At 44.9% G+C, this 22,413-nt stretch overlaps 1 protein-coding gene across 1 annotated transcript in view; it reads right to left on the bottom strand.

The window, feature by feature from the left end:
* ANAPC1 (anaphase promoting complex subunit 1) overlaps positions 1 to 22,413 on the bottom strand; it is an 815,950-nt gene that overhangs the window by 586,267 nt on the left and 207,270 nt on the right. The gene's annotated exons all lie outside the window — the stretch shown is intronic.

Consider the following 22,413-nt stretch of genomic DNA (forward strand, 5'->3'; position numbering starts at 1 on the left):
ATGGGTAGCCGTTATCATCAGTCCTCTGGCTAGAAGCCAGTGCCAGATCGCCTGTGCCTCCTGCGACAGAGTGCGCGATCTCGACCCCCCCCTGCTTGTTGAGGGAATCCATCGTGGTCGTATTGTCCGTCTGAACAAGCAAAGAGTTGGTCCGGAAGGACGGATGAAAGGCCTTCAGTGCCAAGTGAACAGCTCTGAGGTCCAGGAAATTGATATGGTACGTGGACTCCGTCGGGGACCACGTCCCTTGAATCTGTAAGTCTCCGGAGTGCGCCCCCCAGCCGTGGAGCGACGCATCCGTCACGATAGTCTGCGTGGGAATGTCCTTGTGGAAGGGAACACCTCTGAGGAGATTCTCCGCTGAACACCATCACTTCAGAGACTGAAGAGCATGCAGAGACAGTCGTATCTTGTCGTCCCAAGAACCTTTCCTCTGATTCCACTGATCCTCCAAGCACTCCTGCAATGGTCTCATGTGCAGCCATGTGTGTGGCGTGAGGAAGATACAAGAGGCCATCGACCCCAGTAGAGAAGACACCGTCCTCACTGTTGTAGATGGAGCGGTCATAAGAGCCTGAGCCTTCCGAAGGAGCGATAATCGTCTCTCCTCCAAAGGAGACACGCTTGCCGACAGCGTACTGATGGAGGCTCCCAGGTACTGTATGCACTGGACCGGAGTCGGGACAGACTTGGACATGTTGATGTGCAACCCCAGCTTGTTCAAGAGAACGCACTTCTTCCGGAAGTGCGCTTGAGCTTACGAGAAAGAGGAGGCCTTGATCAACCAATCGTCCAGGTACGGGTAGACAAACACCTTGTTCTTCCTTAGGTGTGCAGCTACCACTGCCATGCACTTCGAGAATGTTCTGGGCGCAGACTTCAGCCCGAATGGCAGTACTGTGTACTGATAATGATTGGCGTCAACTTGGAATCGCAGGAACTTCCTGTGTTTGTGTGCAATGGGCACATGGAAGTACGCATCCTGTAGGTCTATAGCACACAGCCAGTCTCCCCGTTGCAGCTGAGGATAAATCTGATGCAACGACAGCATGCAAAACTTCTCTCTGCGAATCCACTTGTTTGCTTGTCGTAAATCCAGAATGGGCCTGAACTCGTTCTTGTCCTTCTTGCGAACCAGGAAGAACCGGGAGTACAGACCTCTTCCTCTTTGAGACAGAGGTACATCTTCTATCGCCCTTTTCCTTAACAGAATATCTGCCTCCGCCTGGAGCTCGCGCAGTTGAAACTCTGAGCTGACCGGTGGAATCGATGGAGGCGGGCTGGTGAACCGAAGACTGTATCCATTCCAAACAATATTCAGCACCCACTTGTCCGGAGTAATTTTTCTCCACTCTGCCAGAAAAAATTGAACGCTCCCCCCCCACCGGAGCGGGTAACGGATGTAGGGGAAGTAACCGCTCAGGGTCGAGACCCGGCCGCGCCCTTGTTCGCTGTAGAGGACTGCTGACCTCCTCTACCCTTCTGGCGCTTCTGGAAGGGCCTCCAGAACTGCTGCTGTTGTTGCTGCTGCTGTCCCGAAGCCTGCCCTCGCCCTCTGCCCTGTGCCCCGAACCGTCTCTGGAACGGGCGGTAGGCCTTCTTTTCTTTGGGCTTCTCCAAGCCCACAGCCATCAGTGTCTCGGCCTTCGCTTTCATGCAGGCCATCTCATCGTCCGCATGCTTGCCGAACAGGGTTTCCCCCGAGAAGGGCAAATTGGCCACTCGCTGCTGGGCCTCCGGCTTGAGCGATGTGAGCCTGAGCCAAGCATGGCGCCGCTGGTTGATCCCATGACAGTACCCATGGGCCGCCAAAAGAGAGACATCAGCAGCCGCGCTGATGACCTGGTTCGAAACCAGCATCCCTTCCTTCTGGATCTCCAGGAAATCCTCCTTCTTATCTCGTGGCAGGAGTTCCGCGAACTGCTGGAGGGATTCCCACAGGGCACGATCATACCGCCCCAGCAAAGCCGCATCGCTAGAGGCCTTCATGGCCGTAGATGCCGTCCCACAGGCCTTCCTGCCAGCTGAGTCGATCCATCGGCTCTCCTTATCAGGAGGCACGGTAGAAGACGGAGAGGTAGGGTGTTGTTTCCTGGCTGCCGTCACTATAACGGAGTCCGGAATCGGGTCTATCCGCAGAAAAGCCGGGTCGGAATCCGGGGCCCTGTACTTCTTAAGAAGCCGGGATGGAGCGGCTTTCGTCACTGCAGGCGTGAGGAACAGCTCCTCCGCAGGCTCTACCAATCCTGGTATGAGCGGTAGTAAAGGGCGTGACAAATGCTTCTTATGAAGCGTCTCAAAAATCACTGACGTCGTAGGTGTTGGAGCCGTCACTGTGATTCCCAATTTTGCCTCACCACTCAGGAGAACATCCTGGAACGTGCTGATGTCGTCCACAGGAGACACTCTCGTCCCCGGGGAGTCCGACAAAGTCGGGGAGTAGGACCTGGTCCTGGAAGAGTCCGTGCGGGACCGTGATCCGCGCCTCCTGTGGCGCCGTCTTGAGCTCGTGGATGATCTGTGACGACTGCGCGATCTCCCCCTCCGTCCGGAGCGGGATAGCGACCTCCTTGGCTTCGGTCGCCCTGCCGGTTCAACCGGGGCGGGTGACTTTGGCTTGGCTGGGGTCCTCGGCCGGGGGTCCCCTTAGGAGGAGTCGGATATCGTGGCAATGAAAATGTCCTCGGAGGAGGCTGGTCAGCCGGTAGCTGATGTTGAGGCTGAGGTTGAGGTTGAGGATGAGGTGAAAGTGGCGGAAGTGGAGGCGGGGTGGGAGCCCGCGGAGGAAGTCCTATCGGTAATGGAGGAGGAGGCGTAACTGTCTTCGGCCTAGCAGGGGTATACACAACAGAGTACACCGAGCCCGGTGACCCGCCCTCCTTACTAGGCTGGGACTTTGGAGAGTCTCCCAAAGGCACTTGACACCTGCCAGACTGACTCCTGGTGCCAGAACTCCTTCTGCGCCTTCTCGGCGTCGAAGAACGGCGACCCGACGCCGAGCATCGGCCCCTCGACGGCGAGCATCTTCTCCTTGGCGATGAGCGCACTTTCCTCGACGGCGAACGCCTTCGCCTCGACGGCGACCTTCTGCGCCTCGACGGCGACCTCCTACGCCTCGACGGCGACCTCCCATGCCTCGACGGCGACATTCTCCTCGACGTCAAGGATCCCCTCGACGACGACCTTCTCCTCTTCGACGACGGCGAACGGCGGTGTCGCCGTGACTGCGAGCGCCGACGCCGGGCCACCTCTCGACATCGAGTACTCGACGATGACGCCGACAATGACGAAATCGTCACCGGAGACCTCGACGGCGGTCTGTTCAGTTCCCTCGACGCCGAGCGGCGACGTCGCTTCGACCCAGAGCCCTAGGGAGACGGGGAACAGACTGCAGTCATCCCTCTCGACGCCGTCGTCAGTGCAATCGACGCAGGCGGAGAATGGGGACGTTTGCTGGTCTTCCTGCCCCTGGGGAGCCCCCCAGAGGCCTCAGCATGGGCAGAGGAAGCCCCTCCAGACCCACCTTGTGCCTTCAGTCTTCTGTCTTCGAGGCCCTGAAGCCTGATCTTCATCCTATCCCTCAGGGTCCTGCTAGAGAAACCCTGGCAGATGTCATACTCCTCTGGGACATGAGATGAAGGAAAGCAGATGATACACACCTCTTGCGGGTCCGACTTGTCCTTCTTCCTGGAGCACTCAGGGCATTTGTCGAATAATGCAGGCATATTGACCTGAAAGAGTGCCCCAAAACACACACCAGGAAGCAAAGCCTCGAAACCGCTAGGTAGAAGTGCGCTGAATAAATGCTTTTAAATTCAAATTCAAATTCAAGTACTTCAGAAAAGTACTCAAATATGTGAAAAAAGTGAAAAATCACCAATAAACCCTTGAAAAGGGAGAGCTCAATGCTCCAGGGTCCTGCTTGCAGGAGCCGGAAAAAAGAACTGAAAGTAAAAGGGACCTGCAGTGCATTCTGGGATACTGTGAAGTTCTGGAAAGTTCTCTTAAAGGCACAGTATCCTGTTCTGAGCCACATAATGGCAGCCTATGGGGCTTGTCTGTCCATGTCTTCCTCTCTATCATTCCAGAGGGGTTTTTGCTGTTAAAGCAAGGGAAATCTGGACAGGCTTTGCTGTTTGTGGATTTTTGGTGGAATTTCTAGTAACAGTACTGGACAGTGTAGCCTGTGGATATAGGCTGCATTATCTGTCTTTAATTCTCTCTTAAGTGTCTGTGCAGTTCTGTATTTTTCGAAACCTTAAGAGATCATTTTTGATTGCTCCGGGGTCCACGCACATGGGCGGGACTATTGACTAGATTATGACTATACACAGAGATCCCCTACTACAGAACATTAGGTACCCGACCTGCAACAGCAGAGCCTGTTACAACCTCTGGTCTAATATCCACCTTACTGAAGCTGATGAATATGAGTGGGTGAAGAAGACCTTGCTATCAATGGCTATCAATGGGAAGGAGCAAAATGTTATTGTGGGCTCCTAGAACGAGGAACACAGACAGCAGCCAAGCTTCTCTGACAGTTGAGATTCCAAAGGCAATCCCCTTGAATGCAGTATGCACATAATTGAAAGAGCATGTGAGTGGGAGGAGGCGTCTGTTAGAGATGTAAGGAAGTATTCCTTTAACCTTTCTTGGCAGGCACCAACAAAAAAGCTTATAGTCCCTTGCAGGAGAGGGGGTTTCAACCTCTCATTGACAACTGCAGCAGAAAAGTGAGCCCTCCAAGACACAAGAATGGACCTTAATTAGCACAGAACACCCCTCTGTGTCCAAAGGCAGTAGTTCCACAGAGATAGACACAAAGGCCCCATCTACCAAATGATGGATGACAACAGAGAAAAGTATCCCAACAAAGAGTCATGGGCAGGAGCTCACCTACAAAGCACTAAGGGGCCCCAGTGTGAAGCAATGGCAAAATATAATTTCAGACTGAAAAGATTTCAAGGGAGAAGACTGCCTAGGAAGAGAGTTAGGAAGTGGGGAGTGCTAGGCAGCACAAAGAGTTTAAGTATGAGGGGTACAAAGGATTCTAAAAAATCTACAAAAGAAGTCATCTTAGAAACACAGTCACAAAAAACTGGCAACGTTTGGAAAAGGGCAGAATCCTCCCTAAGTCCTTTACTAAATTAAGACTCTGATCAACACTGAATGAGAACATTATGGGAGACTCCTGACAGTCGTTCTCTGACTGATCCATCATAGTGACCTGGAGCATGGTTAACTTATGACGAGCAGCATTTTGCTCCTATATGTTTACTTGCTGAGGACCTGAAAGGAGCTTGGGATTTTTAGGATTGCAGCAGTGCTTAGCAGAGTTTGTTGCTGCTCTGGGGAAGTGATCTAAGCTCTGTTTTGCATGGCCAGAGAGCCACGTAGGGTACAAGCTGGATTGAGGGGGCTAGAAGCAGTTTCTACATGTCCGGGATGACAAGAAATTGGTGAACACTTAATTCATTATTCAATAGTTTGCCTCCAGATCCTCCTGAGTCCAAGGAAATTATTGTAATCCGCACGATGGAAGAGGTTTGGAATCTCTGCCCCTTATTCAGCTTTCACTTCCCGGTAATACAGCTGTGCTCATGTTCCCGCCTCCCCCTTGCTGACTCTCCTTACCCCCAGTGTTTAATCGAGTCATCATAAAAAGGGGCAGTAGTGTAGGCAGCAATAGACTTGAACATAAATTTTTTGAAGTCGAGCATTCAAGTCATCTTGTATATACTTCTCTCGTGGGCTTAAAGCCATCCCCCTGCTTTTCATTTGTTTTTTTCCGTGTCCTTTAAAAATACCTGCTTGCTAGTGGTCAGTCTTGCCTCTTTGTCCCTCTTTTTTGTCTTTTGTTCCTCCCACGGAGCAGGAACCAAATACTATATCTTTACGTTTTGGTTGTTTATCTGTTGGTTTGAGGGACTATTTTTTTGTTCCCTGCTCGTGTGAATGCGTGCCTGTGTTCAGTTTTGGTGCCCCAAGCTGCTCGTTTCTTTTGTTTCTGCACGGCTCTCCTTCCCACAGCTGTTCCCCCTGCCTGTGGAATTCCAACGTGATTGAAAACAGGTCTGTAAATATTTTGCCTTTCTTTTATTAGCATAGCGCAGGCTTTCATGTTTTGCTAGCATGCATATTTGATTTTATCAGCAGGGCAGCCCATAGCTGGTCATCGGCACTGCAAGGAAATCGGTGTGGATTTTTACGTTTACACGTGTAAATGGGAACTTGCCGATTTCAGTAATACAGCACTGGCAATTCAGTTTGCATTGGTAGTCAAAACTTGTCCCTTGGGCCGTTAGATTATTTAATGTCTCCCACTCCCCTGCTGGTGATGGAGCAAGGTTTCCCAAGTAAAGCGACTTGCTTGGACTCAACCCTCTCAAAATAATAAGTAATGTACTGACCAACATGTTTCGTCTTATTAACAATGCAAAACACGACATTTATAGTAAGCTGGGGAAGCTTGCATATGTGCTTTTACTAACCGTAACTCGATTAACCCAAAATGGCCGGCACAACGTGGGAACTTTTCTGCGCATGCGTCTGTCATACTCACGTGACATGACGTACTTACTGCTTTGGTGGGAAAGCTTTGCTTCTGCGCACTACAACTAAAGATGGCTGCTCTACGTTCTCATGCGCTAATGCTTGCATTGCTTCTTTTACTAAGTTGTTCGTTCTGCATAATCCCGAATGCTGTAGTTAAAATAAAGTAATGGGTATAGAGTAGAGATAAGTGGTATACAGTGCATTCATTTATAAAAGTTTCTAAAACTGTTTCTCTTTGACTCTGCTATTAGCTTGTGTTCTGAACAATCGAGTATAATGATGTTCCATCTTTGGTCCTGAAACTGGGCATGTGCCGAATTCACCAGAGTCTACAAGCCAAGGTATTGAATTCTTGCCAACTCCCGACTTGCTAGAAGATGTTCCTGGGAACGTGACCTCCTGAACCTCCAAGAGGATGTCAAATTATACATCGTATCTACTATTGGAACATTCATTGCCGGGTGGAATATAAGTGCATGGGAAAATAAAATATTGGCCGAGAACATTAATCTGAATATTGAAGAGCATGACCTCATAACTGGTATGGTGTGATGACCTCTCCTAGTCTTTTGACCAATCAAATTAAGGGAATAAACACATTTGCAACATTGGCGGTGGTTTACACTGCCCTGGAAAATGGTATAACTAAGGTAGGCTTAGCTAGTTAGATTGTCCGACTTGTCCGAATAGCAGACCTGTCACAGACCCAACGCACCCAAATAGGCAATCGAGAGCAGAGGTGCTGGCGAAGCACTCTGTCAGAAGATTCGATAACCCAATCGGGGTTCTGGGAAGGAGTTTGATTACCCAATCGGGGTTCCTGAGGGAGAAGATTCGCTAACCCAATCGGGGTCCGACTGTTAGCTGCAGAGAGGAGTGTGACGCTGGCGTTGCACTTTAGCTGTGGGTGCCGGTCCCGACCTGTAGTGGTCCTGTCCTGATCCAATTTGGTCCGTACTTATCCCGATTCTGGTCTGAACCTGTTCTATTCTGTTGGCACCTGCACTATCGGGGGTCCTGTCCTTTATCCCAGCCCGTGGCCAGGGTTGGTCTTCACACCATTCTAGGTAAATATAAATCTGAGCGGGATATGTCATTGTGCAGTTTCCCTCTTCTTACCCTTCCTATAATTCAATGCTTAAAGAACGTTTCATGATATTTTCATATCATCTTGCTTTGATTTTATCTTAACTAGCAGCCCGTCCCGACGTTGTCCGGGGCAGAAATAGAATGTGTGGCACATCACTTACCATCCACTCCCTGTGACATACGTGATTTATAATGAAAGTGTGAGCAACTGTGCCTCTGAAAGCCTTTTCATTGTAGTAATTGGAAAAAAGTAAACAGTGAGGTTAGCAGCATTAGGTAAGTATCACAAAATGTAAGATTATTTTGGAGCGTTATTTATCATTGAGCTTACACGTTGTTATGTACCTGTTTATTGAAGTTGGTGCTTGAGCCCCCGCCTGAGCACCGGAGCAGTATGCAAAGCTTTGTAATCCCCGCTGTTAGGCTGAGTGGCTTGAGCCACCGCGTGAGCACCGTAGCAATGCCGCGGCCCGTGAAGCCTTGTCCATTGGTGTTTGGTCACGCCCCTCTGACCATCATTGAGCTTACACGTCGTTATGTACCTGTTTATTGAAGTTGGTGCTTGAGCCCCCGCCTGAGCACCGGAGCAGTATGCAAGCTTTGTGATTCCCGCTGTTAGGCTGAGTGGCTTGAGCCCCCGCGTGGGCACTGTAGCAATGCCGCGGCCCGTGAAGCCTTGCCCATTGGTGTTTGGCCACGCCCCTCTGACAACGTCCAGGAGGCGCGCCCCGTGAATGCGGCGCCCATTTAGGTTTTGCCACGCACCTCTGACAACGGCCAGGCCCACAATGGAGTAATGTGAAGGTTTTTGTTTACAACGCCGTTTTCGCTTTTACCAGTAATGACGGGGAATGGCGCGCCACGTATATGCCGCGCCTATTGGTGTCTGCGGTTTGTCCACGCCCCTCTCACAATGCCCACATGGGAGTCCTGTGAAGGTTTGTTTGCCGCGCCCATCGCTGACAGCACAACACCCACGCCCACAAGGGACTACTTTACCCCTAAGGTTGTTTTATCTTTGTAATGTATATGGTGGGCACTTGTATAGCCTATGTCCATCAGCTGCAACTGTCCTTTCCAATGCTGTATTGGGTGTTGTGATTGATGCTGTGGTTCCTGAGATTACCCGCCTCAAAGGTTTGGGCTCTCTCTTTATTATATTAGTATAGATTGATCAAGCTCTAATTAATTTAGTATGGACTCTAACATTTAAGAAATTACATAGATAAAGTGTTTAAATCTTTCCTGAGTCTGTGGTTATTTTAGGAGTGAAAATGCTTATTTACTGCCTATTATTCAAACTCCCTTGATCCCTTAGGACTCTAGGTACCGGTGACAAGGATTGGTAAGTCAAGGTATAGGTCCTAAAAGGTTATTAATTAAGTCACTGGTATAGCCTAGGTTTTACCTGTTCAAAGTGTGTTTATGGGCCCAGCTGAGTTAGGTAAATTTCTGGGCAGGTGAACCAGCGCTCTATCAGTATTTCTTTTGGTACCAGAGTAGTGGTTAGGGTTTAGTTAAGATAGGTAGTTAGTCGTGTATTGATTATTTTTGAAATTGCATTGATTGTATGTATTAACCAAAACCTGTTTGTATTGTTCTATGTTTGTTTGGAATCCCGTGGGGCAGAATAGCGGGTGGTGAATTGAAGCCACTTTGCAATGAGGTCACTTGCCTAAGGAAGTAAGCGCAGGTTTAGGTCAAACTGGAAGCACTGATTAGGGATTTTCTGTATAAATGTGTGAATAAATGATAGCAAAGGAGTTCGTTGGTGAAACTTTGGCCTTATATCACCTAGAAAGGGTAAGAACGAGGGAGTAACAGGTTCTCTAATGCTTGTATGAAGAGTAGGCAGAAAGGATCTACTCGCAGTGTATGAAGAGTAAGCGGAAGGGATTTACTCGCAGTAAAAGAAATCATCTTTCCTTTGAATTTAGTCACTTAGGCACAGTGGCAAATGTTTTTACGTTGTAAATTATTAAGTATTGCATTTAAAGTGAAAAGCAATAAGTTCTCGTTTTACCTTGCAAAAGAGGGAGTCAGTTGCGGACCTGCGCTGACGTCACTCAGAGCTGCGCTGTTATTGATTGAGACAGCGGGTGTGTAGCTGAGGTAATTGTAAAGGAGGGGTGAGTGCAGGAGCGTGGGAACTTGTCTCACGAGAAAAGCCGCGCAATCATTGGTCAAAAGTAATTTGAATTCAAATCCCTGATTGGTTCTCAAAAATAAGAAACGCGCTGGTATTGGAGAAGCATTTAGTAAACTATTCAGTGTTGCTGCATATTAAATTTATTGGTGCAAATTATATGTGGCATTTAGACCAAACAGTTATAGAAAATCGACCAGATAAGAGGTACTTAGGTATTGTGCACAAGCAATACAAAAGGGGAAGAGCTTATATCTTGTACGGAGGAGAGAGAAAAATGTCACTGTTTAAAAGAATTAGGAATTCCTTTAAAAAGGATAAAACGATTAAGACTAGATAAGGAAGAATTATTCCTCCACCAAATACGCCCGCATCATACATGATGGTAGAAAGGGGCTACCACACCTGTGTGTGGTTAGAGAATTGGACAGAGTACACAAAAGATGGTGGTGTTTTGGCATTTCCAGAACATGGTAGCTTTAATGGTAGAATTTTGTACAATTTGAGAACAGACATGAATTAATTAGATCACAGACCTAGATTAACTCAGTACGAAGCATTAGAGGAATGGAAGACAGAGGCTTTCGAGCGAGATAGACCTAGAAGTGACAGATATTGGAGAAAATTTTATCCCAGATTTCCAAAAGAGACATGAGATAAACAAATGAAGAAATAGAGACAGTCTATGTTAGTAGAAGGATTATATTCTGTAAGGACTTTAGAGGAAGCGTCAGGAAGCAAATGCACAGAGAAAACAAAAAATGTAATGACTTGTGGTGAGTCAGATGATGACTACTTGGAGGATTTGTGAATGAAAAGTCCGCCACCTTACCATGAAGAAGCAAATAGAGTTAACCCTAGCGCCCCGTTTTTAAACCCACCTTAGGTTCCGCAAGTAGTGCATGAAACCTCGTTTGAAAAAGTGTTACAGGAAAGGGAACGAGAAGCCATAAATAAACAGAGAAGTGAATTAATTCAGAAAATTTCACAGTTAAATATGAGTCCTGAAGCTTTGACCATTCCGGTAACCATAGGTCCGGTTGTTCTATTATATGGAGAAAAACAGTCCTGTCAAACAGTCCTGTCCTAAACCTCCTGTTTTGACTACAACTGTAGTACAACCTAGAAAATAACCCTTGATAGTTGATGATCAAGCAAGTGAATGTGAGTCAGTGATTTCCCGGATGGATTTACCTATAAGGGAATCGGTGGGTGATTCTGTCAGGAAAAATACTCCTGGAACTTCTAGGGCGGTACGGGTGGAAACATCCTCAGGTACAAGAAATGCTACTGTAGTAACCCCAGAAGAAATAGAGAGATGGTCCCAAGAAATAGAAAAACCGAAATCCCAGCCGAAGGTATTGGATATTTTTAAATTAAGAGTCGAATTAGAGTCACTGATGGCTGGAAATGTGGGATTAGACAGGTTAAACACTCTCAATGAGGATGAATTGTTGTTTATATGTCGAAGTATCACTCGAAATACTAAAACATTTCATGAAAATTTAATGAGTTTGGCTTCTGAAATGGGAATTGATATTGGGAAATCTAAAATCTTACAGAAACCTTACCGAGCTGAATTTTCTGACCAAGATTTAGAAAACATCAATTTGTCAAGTGCAGATCGTAAAGTGCAGATCAAGGAGTTACTATTATTGTTGCAGAAGAGTGGTGATTTAGACAAATGAAAAGCTAGCTGGGCAAATAAAAAGGAGAAGGCTCAAGCAAGAAATACTGCAAATGAATATTTACTAAAAGAACCCGAAAAAGTGGAAAGGTTGTGTCCGATGAGAGAAGTGCCTGGAGGAGGTTATGTGCATGTCCCATGGTCACGACAAGATATTTTGTCATTTACGAACGATTTCCCGAAACTCAGCGAGAAACCTGTAGAGTGGTACAGGCAGGTTGAAAGATTTGTAAAAGTCTCTAAAGTGCTGCTTAAAGATTTAGATGGGTTATTTGACATGGTGGTTTCTGTGGATTTATGGACCGAATGTAAGCTAGCGGTGGATTGGCCTAATGATGAGTACCCTAGAGACCCGAAGACAGGAGCCCCGTCAGATGAGGTAATGAAGAAATATAATCAAGTAATACTATACTTGAAAGGAAAGGTACCCCCAAAGGAAACTGACTGGACAAGAATAGACAGAACTGCCCAAAATAAAGAAGAATCAGTACATGCCTTTTACAGGTATTCAAGCAGTACAGTGGTTTGGAAAGCATTGACATGAAAGACATGACCCATTTTATTTATCGATTTGTGTCAGGATTAAAACCAGAAATTTTGTAAATGATTAAAGATCATAAAATCTGTTGGCAGGCCAAGCCGATAGATGAGATACTTAAGTATGCAAAATATTGTGGGGATGAACTTGACAATAAACGAAAGAATTTAGAAGAAAAGGTAATGTGGGCACAAGTAAAATTAGCAGAGCAACAGAACTCCAGTTAAAACAACTGAAAAATAATCAGAATCAAGGAGATGGAAATGGTGGTAAACCAAGAGGTAGAATGAACAGAGAGGAGGCCAAAAAGAAAGTTCATGGGTGCCGAAAGATGGGACATTGGAGAAATGAGTATAAAGCTGTATTGAGTAACCCTGTACAAAACGATAATTTGAATCCACAGACGCAGAATGGGGTGTCAAGGAAGCCACAGCAACAGGTAATACAGAACCAAATACCACTTGCACCTATACCAGATTCTGGGAGCCAAGCAAATTACAAGATGGATACCACAAATTGGGAGGGAAGTGGAAGGAGAGAAGCAGTGACATCACAATTTGTTTTGAGTGACGCATTCTTTGAGGAAGGTAGTTACTGACGGTGCCTAAGAGGGCAGGACAAGAAGTACTTGGCGCATCCTTGCCGGTAGATCAGTCAGGTCCATACATTTAGGAAAAAGTTAAGGGAAATGATGTTACCTTTTTGTTGGATACTGGCGCTACCCGTTCTACTGTGAGAACAGCAGGCGTTCCAAACCTACCCCTCTCGGGAGAAGCGATCCAAGAAGTGGGCATTTCTAATAAACAAATTAGTACCCCTTTTACAGAACCTATGGAAATCAAAATAGGGAATTTTAAAGAAATGCACAAATTTGTGGTGTGCGACTCCAGTCCAGTGAACCTATTAGGTAGGGACTTGCAGTGCAAAATGAATTGCACAATCTTTTGCACCCAAAGTGATGTTGAAATTCAAACCCCAGATGAAGATGGAGTTTATAAATTAATGTTGGCCAAACAAGAAACAGAAATTAAAAAGATGCTAGCGGAAGACCTCCCAAAAGAATAACAGCATACAGTGAATCCTGAAGTGTGGGATTTCCCTGGGAAAGATGTAGGTTTAATGGCAAATGTTGACCCAGTAAAAGTGACAGTGAAAGAAGGTGCAGTTTACCCAAACATTCGACAATATAAAATGAGGCCAGAAATAAAAGCAGGTGTTGCAGCAGAAATAAAGTGTTTGGTTGAGCAAGGCATTTTAAAGGAAATAATGAGCAGTCCATGTAATTCACCGATAATTGGCATAAAGAAACCGAGCGGGAAATATAGGGTTGTACAAGACCTTCGCAAAATTAATAAAATTGTCGTCCCATGTTGTCCAGTTGTGCCAAATCCTGCAGTGATTCTGTATCAGAAACCATGCGGAGCCGGATGGTTCACGGTAATAGATCTGTGCCATGCATTTTTCTCCATACCATTACATCCAGATAGCAAATATATTTTTTAGTTCAAATTCGATGACCATGTCTACGTTTGGAACCGTGTTCCTCAGGGGTACACAGAGAGTCCATCGATTTTCAATCAGATATTGAAAAAATGTCTTGAATCTCTGTTCTTGCCTGACAGTCTGTCCTGGTGCACTATATAGACAACCTGTTGGTGGCGTCTAAGACTCGAAATGACTGTTGTTGATACCATTGCATTGCTTAATCATTTGGCAGAAGGAGGGCATAAAGTGTCACCTGAGAAGTTGCAATTCTGCACCACATCGGTAAAGTATCTGGGGCACTAGATAGAAAGAGGTGTTAGAAGAGTTACCTCTGAAAGAATCAAAATAACAGAAATATGAATCTACCTCAAACGCAGAAAGAAATCAGAATGTTCCTTGGGGTTGTAGGTTACTGCAGGCAGTGGACTGTGGGATTTGCAGTCCTAGCTAAACCTCTGATACAGATGACAACGAAAAGAGCAAAAGACCCAGTAGAGTGGGATGATGAAAGCATGACTGCTTTCTTGAAGCTGCGAGACTGTCTTTGCTCAGCTCCAGCCTTAGGGTTGCCAGATTATTCAAAAGAATTTGCATTATTCTGTGATGCACGCGACAATTGTGCATTATCTGTTCTGACCCAAACTCATGGTTTAATAAGACGTCCTGTGGCATATATTTCATCCACACGAGATCTAGTGGCATCTGCCTTGCCAGGATGTCTGAAAGCAGTAGCTGCAACCTGCATGAGTCTTGAGCAAAGTGAATCCATCATTATGGGACACCCTGTAACCGTGTATGTTCCACATTCAGTAGTGATTCTGTTAACCAGAGTACGTACTCAGTATTTGACTCCTAGTCGGCTGACTAAGTATGAGCAAATTCTTTTAGGTACAGGGAGTGTGACCATTGCCACATGCATAGTTTTAAATCCAGCTACACTGTTACCTGAATCACACTTTGCAGAAGTGAAAAAGGAAGTCGAGCATGATTGCATCGACCTCAGAGAATACAGTACAAAGCCCCGACCAGACATAAAAGAAGAGCCATTGTTGATATTTGAATATGAGCTGTTTGTAGATGGTTCATGCATGAGACATGAGGAAGGAGGATTAAGTGCTGCTTATGCGGTGTGTACTTTGTGGCGTCCAGTGGAAGCATCCTATTTACCTGGAGTCAAGTCTGCACAAGTAGCCAAATTAGTTGCATTGACAAGAGCCTGCAAATTTGGGAAACATTTGAAAGTAACCATATACACTGACAGTCGGTATGCTTACGGGGTTGTGCATGACTTTGGCCAATAGTGGATGTAAAGGGAGTTTCTGACTTCTTCAGGTACTCCTATTAAAAATGGACATTATGTAAAAGACTTACTGGAATCAATTCAATTACCAAAAGAAGTGGCTGTGGTCAAGTGTGCTGCTCACCAATCTGGAAAAGACCGAGTGACAGCAGGTAACCGATATGCTGACCAACTAGCCCAGCATTGTGCCAAACATAAGATGGCAATAAATAAGAAAATCGATGCACGTGGAAATAACTGCAAACTTCTGTTTCTTGAAAGAGTGAAAACATGGGAAGAAGTGAGAGATTTGCAAAATGAGGTAGAAATTAAGGAAAAGGAAGAATGGGAGAAAATAGGATGTAAGAGAAGGGCTGAGGATAGGGTTATTGTTTACCTTGATGGGAGACCTGTGTTACCAGATTATATGCTTGCTCCTATGGCTAGGATGTATCATGGAAGCTCACACATGGGTAGAGACGCGATGATTAGACAGTTCAGACAGAGTTGGTTCAATGCGAGGTTCAGGAATGTAGCAGAGAGTCTTTGCCAGAGGTGTATAACATGCCAAAGAATGAATCCTGGTAAGAGAAATGTAGTGTTGCCAGAAAAGATTGGAAAAGAAGATAGTCCCTTCATATGACTCCAGATTGATTTCATCCAATTACCCCCTTGCCGAGGACTGAAGTACGTCTTAGTCATTGTCTGCCTATTTTCAAAATGGGTGGAAGCCTACCTTACACACAGAAATGATAGCATCACTGTAGCTAAGTTACTACTGAGGGAACTCATACCACGTTTCGGTTTTCCAGTAACGATTAAATCAGACCGAGAGTCTCATTTTAATAATAAAATAATTTGCCTGATCTGTGAAGCATTGCAAATTGAGCAAAAATTGCACTGTGCATACCGCCCAGAGGCTTCTGGAGTGGTAGAACAACTGAATGGCACAATCAAGTCACGATTGGGAATGATGTATGAATCTACCCGATTGGAGTGGCCTGATGCTTTACTTCTTGTTCTGATGGGACTCAGAAGCATTCCAGACAAACACAGGCTTGAGTCCCCATGAGATACTCATGGGAAGAGCAATGAGTCAGGCATGGGTACCAGGACACAAGCTGATAAATATATCTGATGATTTAGTACTCAAGTACTGCAAAGAACAGGCTGACCAAGTGCGTTCTATCTCACACCAGGTTGGGGAAGACACTGTCGCCAGACAATCAACTCCAGCACATGACCTGAATCCAGGTGACTGGGTAGTGATAAAGGAGCATGCTCGAGAATCTTGCCACTGGATTCAAGCAAGCCTGGCTGAAGGCGGCTGGAATGCCAGAAACCGGTCCTAGGAAGCTTGTTTCCGGTCCAGGGAAGGTATGGCTTGGTAGTTCGGGCTGGACTGTTCCCATGAGGCACAAGGTCAGACTGATTTGCATATGGCCATGTCTGAACTGGGGTGGCAGAGTGGGCTAAAGAACGGTGATGGATTAAACCCAGATCTTTTGACTGGGTGTGAGTGTTTGATTGATTCAGATGCTCCGTCCATCACCACCCCCTTTTGTACCGAGAATCTTGCCTAGCACCAAGGTGGGGAGAGCCACGTCAAGTGATATTGGTTACTACCACAGCTGTGAAGTGCAGGGGAATTCCAAATTGGATCCATGCCAGTCACACCAAGAGGGTGACTGAACCTGATGAAATAGAAGCTGAAGGTTGTGCAGCTGAGGGGTCTCAAGAAGTTGCCTCCGAAGTAGTTGATGAGGAACAACCGAGCACCAGTCAGGATGAATGGATTCCAATAGTCGACTTACCTGCAGAGATTGTGAGAACCATACGTCAAACCTATATAGATAGACAGAGTGATAGTGAGAATGAGTCAGAAATAGAAGAATGTACTCAGATTACAGAAATTCAAGTCAAAAGTAATTCTGAGGAGAACCAGATAAGGAAAGGTTGGTGTACTCAGATGTTTGAAACTCCTGCCAGTACTGCAGAGTCTAAAGAGAGAAAGATAGGTATTAGGGTGAAAGCTCAGGCAGAAGACAATCAAGAAAACCAAAGACCTGAGCAGGACCAGATAGGTGTAGAAAAACGTGTTCAGGAAGAAGGCGAACAAAGTCAAAGTCAAAGTCAAGTACAGCAAACTCCTGAACAAGGCCAGATTAGTATCCAGGCAGAAGAAATAAAGATAAGACCTGGACCAAATCAGATAGAGAGGAATTCAGAAGTTGACAGAGAACAAGTAGTGCCACAAAGAAACGAAAATAAAAGAGCATCTGAAGAAAGTCAAAGCACAGTGCCAGCTAAAAGACTCCGAAAGGGAGATAAGTGGCCTGGTTTTGTCAACTGAGTGATGACGAACTGATTGTTGATCAGACTAACGAAGAAGTGAGACCAACTTGAGAAAAGATTCACAGGTTAAATTCTGTGGAAAAGTTACAAAGAAGGGATAAATTCTCCTTAGTCAGAAATGGCTGATTATAATGTTAACGGAAGACCGAAAAGAAATTGTTTAAAGACATATTGTAGAATATGCACATGTAGTATAGTAATAGTAAATATAGTATGGTTTGGATTGACATTAGCTATACCTTACCTAATGAGCAAAGAAATGCAGAATAACACTAATATACCTGAGCCAGTAGGTTCACCTGAGACAATAGATACATATACACATGAGAAAGCAGTTAATCTTAAGCAACCTGGAGTAAGTTTAGAAGCACCAGATGAGGGAGACTCACATTATAGAAGAGCTAGAAATAGAACTCATTTAAATTTATTTGCTAATCTGTTAGTACATTGAGTAGAAGCTATGGAAATCAGTGACTGCTACGTGTGCATGAAGTTGCCCACATCAGTAGCTGAAGGGGTCACTTACCATCACTTACCTCTGACCCATGGTATTTCATGTAGCATTTTATCTAGTTTATTTACTGAAAAATTAAAGTATTATTATTCCAATTTTGATGTAATCTTTTCTGAAGTTCCTTTAGGTAGAAATTTAAATCGCATTTCTAGTACTAGAGACTCCACACACTTCATGGGAGATTATTTTCTAACAGTAGGATCCATAGATGTAGCTAAGGCTCACAAGGAAAATCTAACTTGCATATTACAAGAGAAAGAAAATATGTTTTTAGATTTAGTCGAGAAAATTAGACAGGATTTCCATAGAAAAGCCACTGATCATAAGCGAAAGATTCCTAAATGGGCTGAGAATAAAGAGTTTACCTCTAATGGCAAGATTCAAGCTGCTATGTTGCTGGATTTCGAAAAGAAAGGAAAACTCTGTCTCCATAGGGAGAAAACAGATTATTATAACAATATATTAATTGGTTTCAGTGAATGTGAACACAATTTCAAAGTTATTGAGGGTTGGGGTTTCAAAGATGGACCTGAACCAGTTTATCCTGGAATTTATTACATTTGTGAAAACAAGGCATATTTTAAATGACCTGATCATTGGTACGGGAGTTGCTATTTTGGAATAGTATTCCCAAATGTGTACCACGTAGAGAAAATCACTGGAAGCAATGAAGAAACTAATGGATTAACACGTAGTAAGAGAGCATCATTTGCTGAAATTGTAGGTGACATATTTAGTGCAATAATACCTTCAGTGGGAGTGGTTCGGAACACACAAAGAATCTGCAAATTGTCAACAGTGGTGTATCGACTGACACTGCTAGTGGATTTTTGATGATCAATACCGAATTAGTTGCGGTAAGATCAATGGTTTTACAAAATCGACTTGCTCTTGATATATTATTGGCAAAAGAGGGCGGAGTCTGTAAAATGCTGAAGACGCAACATTGTTGCATTTACATTCCCGACGAAAGCGTAGAAATTAAAAGGTACGCAAGAAATATTACCAATTTGAGAGAAAAATTGAAACCACTGGAAGTTGACAGTGCGTGGAAGAGACTAATTAGTGGTCTCTCCTCAATAGGTAATTGATTCACTAACGTAGGAAAGAGTTTTGTAGGTAAAATACTGATGCCAATGGTGGGAGTAGCACTACTGATTTTACGGATAATCATTTGTTGCAAATGTCTCAAACATAAGAAAACACAAAGTAAATCAGAAAGGGAAGAAAAGAAATTTCAGTGAAATCGAGCTTGAAGTATTAAATGGGGATTTGTACAAGAAAAATAAAAACTTCCACATTAATAATGGGGAAAAGCCTAAAAAAGTGTTTGAAGAAATAGAAATGAGTAAATGTTGAAAGTTGGCAACTGTTTCTGTAATTTGTGAGGATATAAAATATCATCAAAGAGGGGATTGATAGAGCAAGGTTTCGCACGTAAAGCGATTTGCTTGGACTCAACCCTCTCAAAATAATAAATAATGTATTGACCAACGTATTTCGTCTTATTAACAATGCAAAACACAACAATTATAGTAAGCTGGGGAAGCTTGCATATGTGCTTTTACTAACCGTAACTCGATTAACCCAAAATGGCAGCCGCAACGCGGGAACTTTTCTGCGCATGCGTCTGTCATACTCACGTGACATAACGTACTTACTGCTTTGGTGGGAAAACTTAGCTTCTGGGCACTAGAACTAAAGGTGGTTGCTCTATGTTCTCATGCGCTAATGCTTGCATTGCTGCTTTTACTAAGTTGTTCGTTCTGCATAATCCCTAATGCTGTAGTTAAAATAAAGTAATGGGAATAGAGTAGAGATAAGTGGTATATAGTGCATTCATTTCTAAAAGTTTCTAAAACTGTTTCTCTTTGACTTTGCTATTAGCTTGTGTTCTGACCAATCGAGTATAATGATGTTCCATCTTGGGTCCTGAAACTGGGCATGCGCTGAATTCACCCGAGTCTACAAGCCAAGGCATTGAATTCTTGCCAACTCCCGACCTGCTAGAAGATGTTCCTGGAAACTTGACCTCCTGAACCTAAAGAGGATGTCAAATTATACATTGTATTTACTATTGGAACATTCACTGCAGGGTGGAATAAAAGTGCATCGGAAAATAAAATATTGGGCGGGAACATTAATCTGAATATTGAAGAGCATGACCTCATAACTGGTATGGTGTGATGACCTCTCCTAGTCTTTTGACCAATCAAATTGAGGGAATACACATATTTGCAACATTGGGGGGTGGTACACTGCCCTGGAAAGTGGTATAACTAAGGTAGGCTTAGCTAGTTAGATTGTCCGACTAGTCCGAATAGTTGACCTGTCACTGACCCAACGCACTCAATAGGCGATCGAGAGCAGAGGTGCTGGCGGAGCACTCTGTCAGAAGATTCGATAACCCAATTGGGGTTCTGGGAAGGAGTTCGATAACCCAATCGGGGTTCCTGAGGGAGAAGATTCGCTAACCCGATCGGGGTCCGACTGTTAGCTGCAGAGAGGGGTGTGACGCTGGCGTTGCACTTTAGCTGTGGGTGCCGGTCCCGACCAAAGGTGGTCCTGTCCTGATCCAATTTGGTCCGTACTTATTCTGATTCTGGTCTGCACCTGTTCTATCTTGGCACCTGCACTATCGGGGGTCCTGTCCTTTATCCCAGCCCGTGGCAAGGATTGGTCTTCACACCATTCTAGGTAAATATAAAGCTGAGCGGGATATGTCATTGTGCTGTTTCCCTCTTCTTACCCTTCCTATAATTCAATGCTTAAAGAACGTTTCATGATATTTTCATATCATCTTGCTTAAATTTTATTCTTAATTGATCAAGCTCTAATTAATTTAGTATGGACTCTAACATTTACGAAATTACTTAGATAAACTGTTTCCCGAGTCTGTGGTTATTTTATGAGTGCAAATGTTTATTTACTGCCTGTTATTCTAACTCCCTTGATCCCTTAGGACTCTAGGTACCGGTGACAAGGATTGGTAAGTCAAGGTATAGGCCCTAAAAGGTTATTAATTAAATTACTGGTATAGCGTAGGTTTTACGGGTTCAAAGTGTGTATGTGTTTATGGGCCCAGTTGAGTATGGTAAATTTCTGGGCAGGTGAACCAGCGCTCTATCGCTAGTCCCTTTTGAAATATCTGTACTACACCACATTCAAGATCTTTCTATCACAACAACAGGGATTTCCTAGAAGTCCAAATCACGTCACAGAGCATACTGGCTCTCCAATTGGGCGCCCTCCGCGTCACATGACATTGTCAAAATCTGTCCTTAGCTCTTAGCCTTGTTCATTGCAGGCAGCTGAAACCAGCTGGGACGGCTCCAGGTTGACAGAGGGGCCCAAGGGCGCTGAGACCACTTCCTGGCATGAAGACTTCGCTTTACCCATCCATCTGAGAGCAGTCCCTGACCCCCATGCCACACCCCCTGTAGCGAGTACTGACTGTGCGAGAGGAAGTATTATCCCGCCCCGGCCCTGAGGGTAGTTGTAGGACTCTGGCTTCTTGTTATAAAATCTGCAGCCCCGGCCCCTGGGAATGTCAGTCCTGTGGCTGTTTATTTACAGCTCTGCGGTGCATAACAAGGTGTCTATGTAAAATGTTTTTGGGTCTCTATTTCCCTATATATGCGCCCTTTGAATACACACCAGTGGACTAAAGCATTAAACTAGACAGCTAACTTGACCTGTGATGAACGAAGGGCGCACAAGAAACGCCATTTTGCATACTGTGTAGGAGACATGCCAATCTCGCCAAAGTAACTACTCCTTCATGCTTTACCCTGATTATGCCGTTCAAATACTTACAAGAACGGACTCCGTGAATGACGTTTATTATTAGTTGCATTATCCCTCTGTGTATTCTCCTTTGTAGTGTGTGTTCTATGTCTGTAGCACCGCAGTGCGCATATACTTTTGTAACTAATGGGAATTGCCACTTAGCATTGTGGTGGCTATGGATTGGCTGAGAGGCGAGATGGCAGCGACCCTGGTGGAGCTTGTTGTGGCAGATGCTGGAGCTTTATGAAGAGGTGCCACGCTGCAGGTATGGGGATGTTGTCTGAAGCGACACATTAGTTGGAGTAAGATGATAGTGACTGTCTTTTGTAGACTATCAGGATTTCTTTATCTGCAAGGGAGCCCAGAAATAAACAGTTAGGATGTCCTCTGCTGGGCAGAACAATCTCAAACCTTACTATACATGGGGAGTCCACATGTACCTTCGCTGTCTATGTGCTCTAATGTAGTCTGCTAGAGTCCCTGCAGTTTCTGTGGATCCCTCTACCCTGAGTTCCCACACGGTTAATTGTCCCTGCTGCCTGAGAATGGTGATCAGCCTGGTAAGTATTGCTTCCCAGGCTACCCACCGTCTCTGATAAATCTACCACGACACTCTGCCATCAGTCCCCTACACTCTGTAGTGTGGGATCCCCTTTTGGTGCAGTATGCAAGTAACTGTAAGGTTATCAAGTAACTCATACCATCCAAGGAGTCGTGTTATGGTCATTCTGGCAGTTGTAGCCCTGGTTCACATCATTTGATCGGATTTGATCACAGTTTTGAGTTGTAATATTGAAAATGGTGGACTTGATGACGGCATCATCCTGTACATTTACTGTGAAGAGCCCTAGATTATTTCAGTGTTCCCATGGCACTGAGTTGCACTGTCGATGTCCCTGTCCAAGGTACAGGTCTTTCAAATGTACTTAACCTAATGGGCAATCTCTTGGTTTTTTTATTGGCCAGAAAGCTGTTA

This window comes from Lissotriton helveticus, chromosome 6, assembly GCF_964261635.1.
Source record: "Lissotriton helveticus chromosome 6, aLisHel1.1, whole genome shotgun sequence".
Taxonomy (NCBI): domain Eukaryota; kingdom Metazoa; phylum Chordata; class Amphibia; order Caudata; family Salamandridae; genus Lissotriton; species Lissotriton helveticus.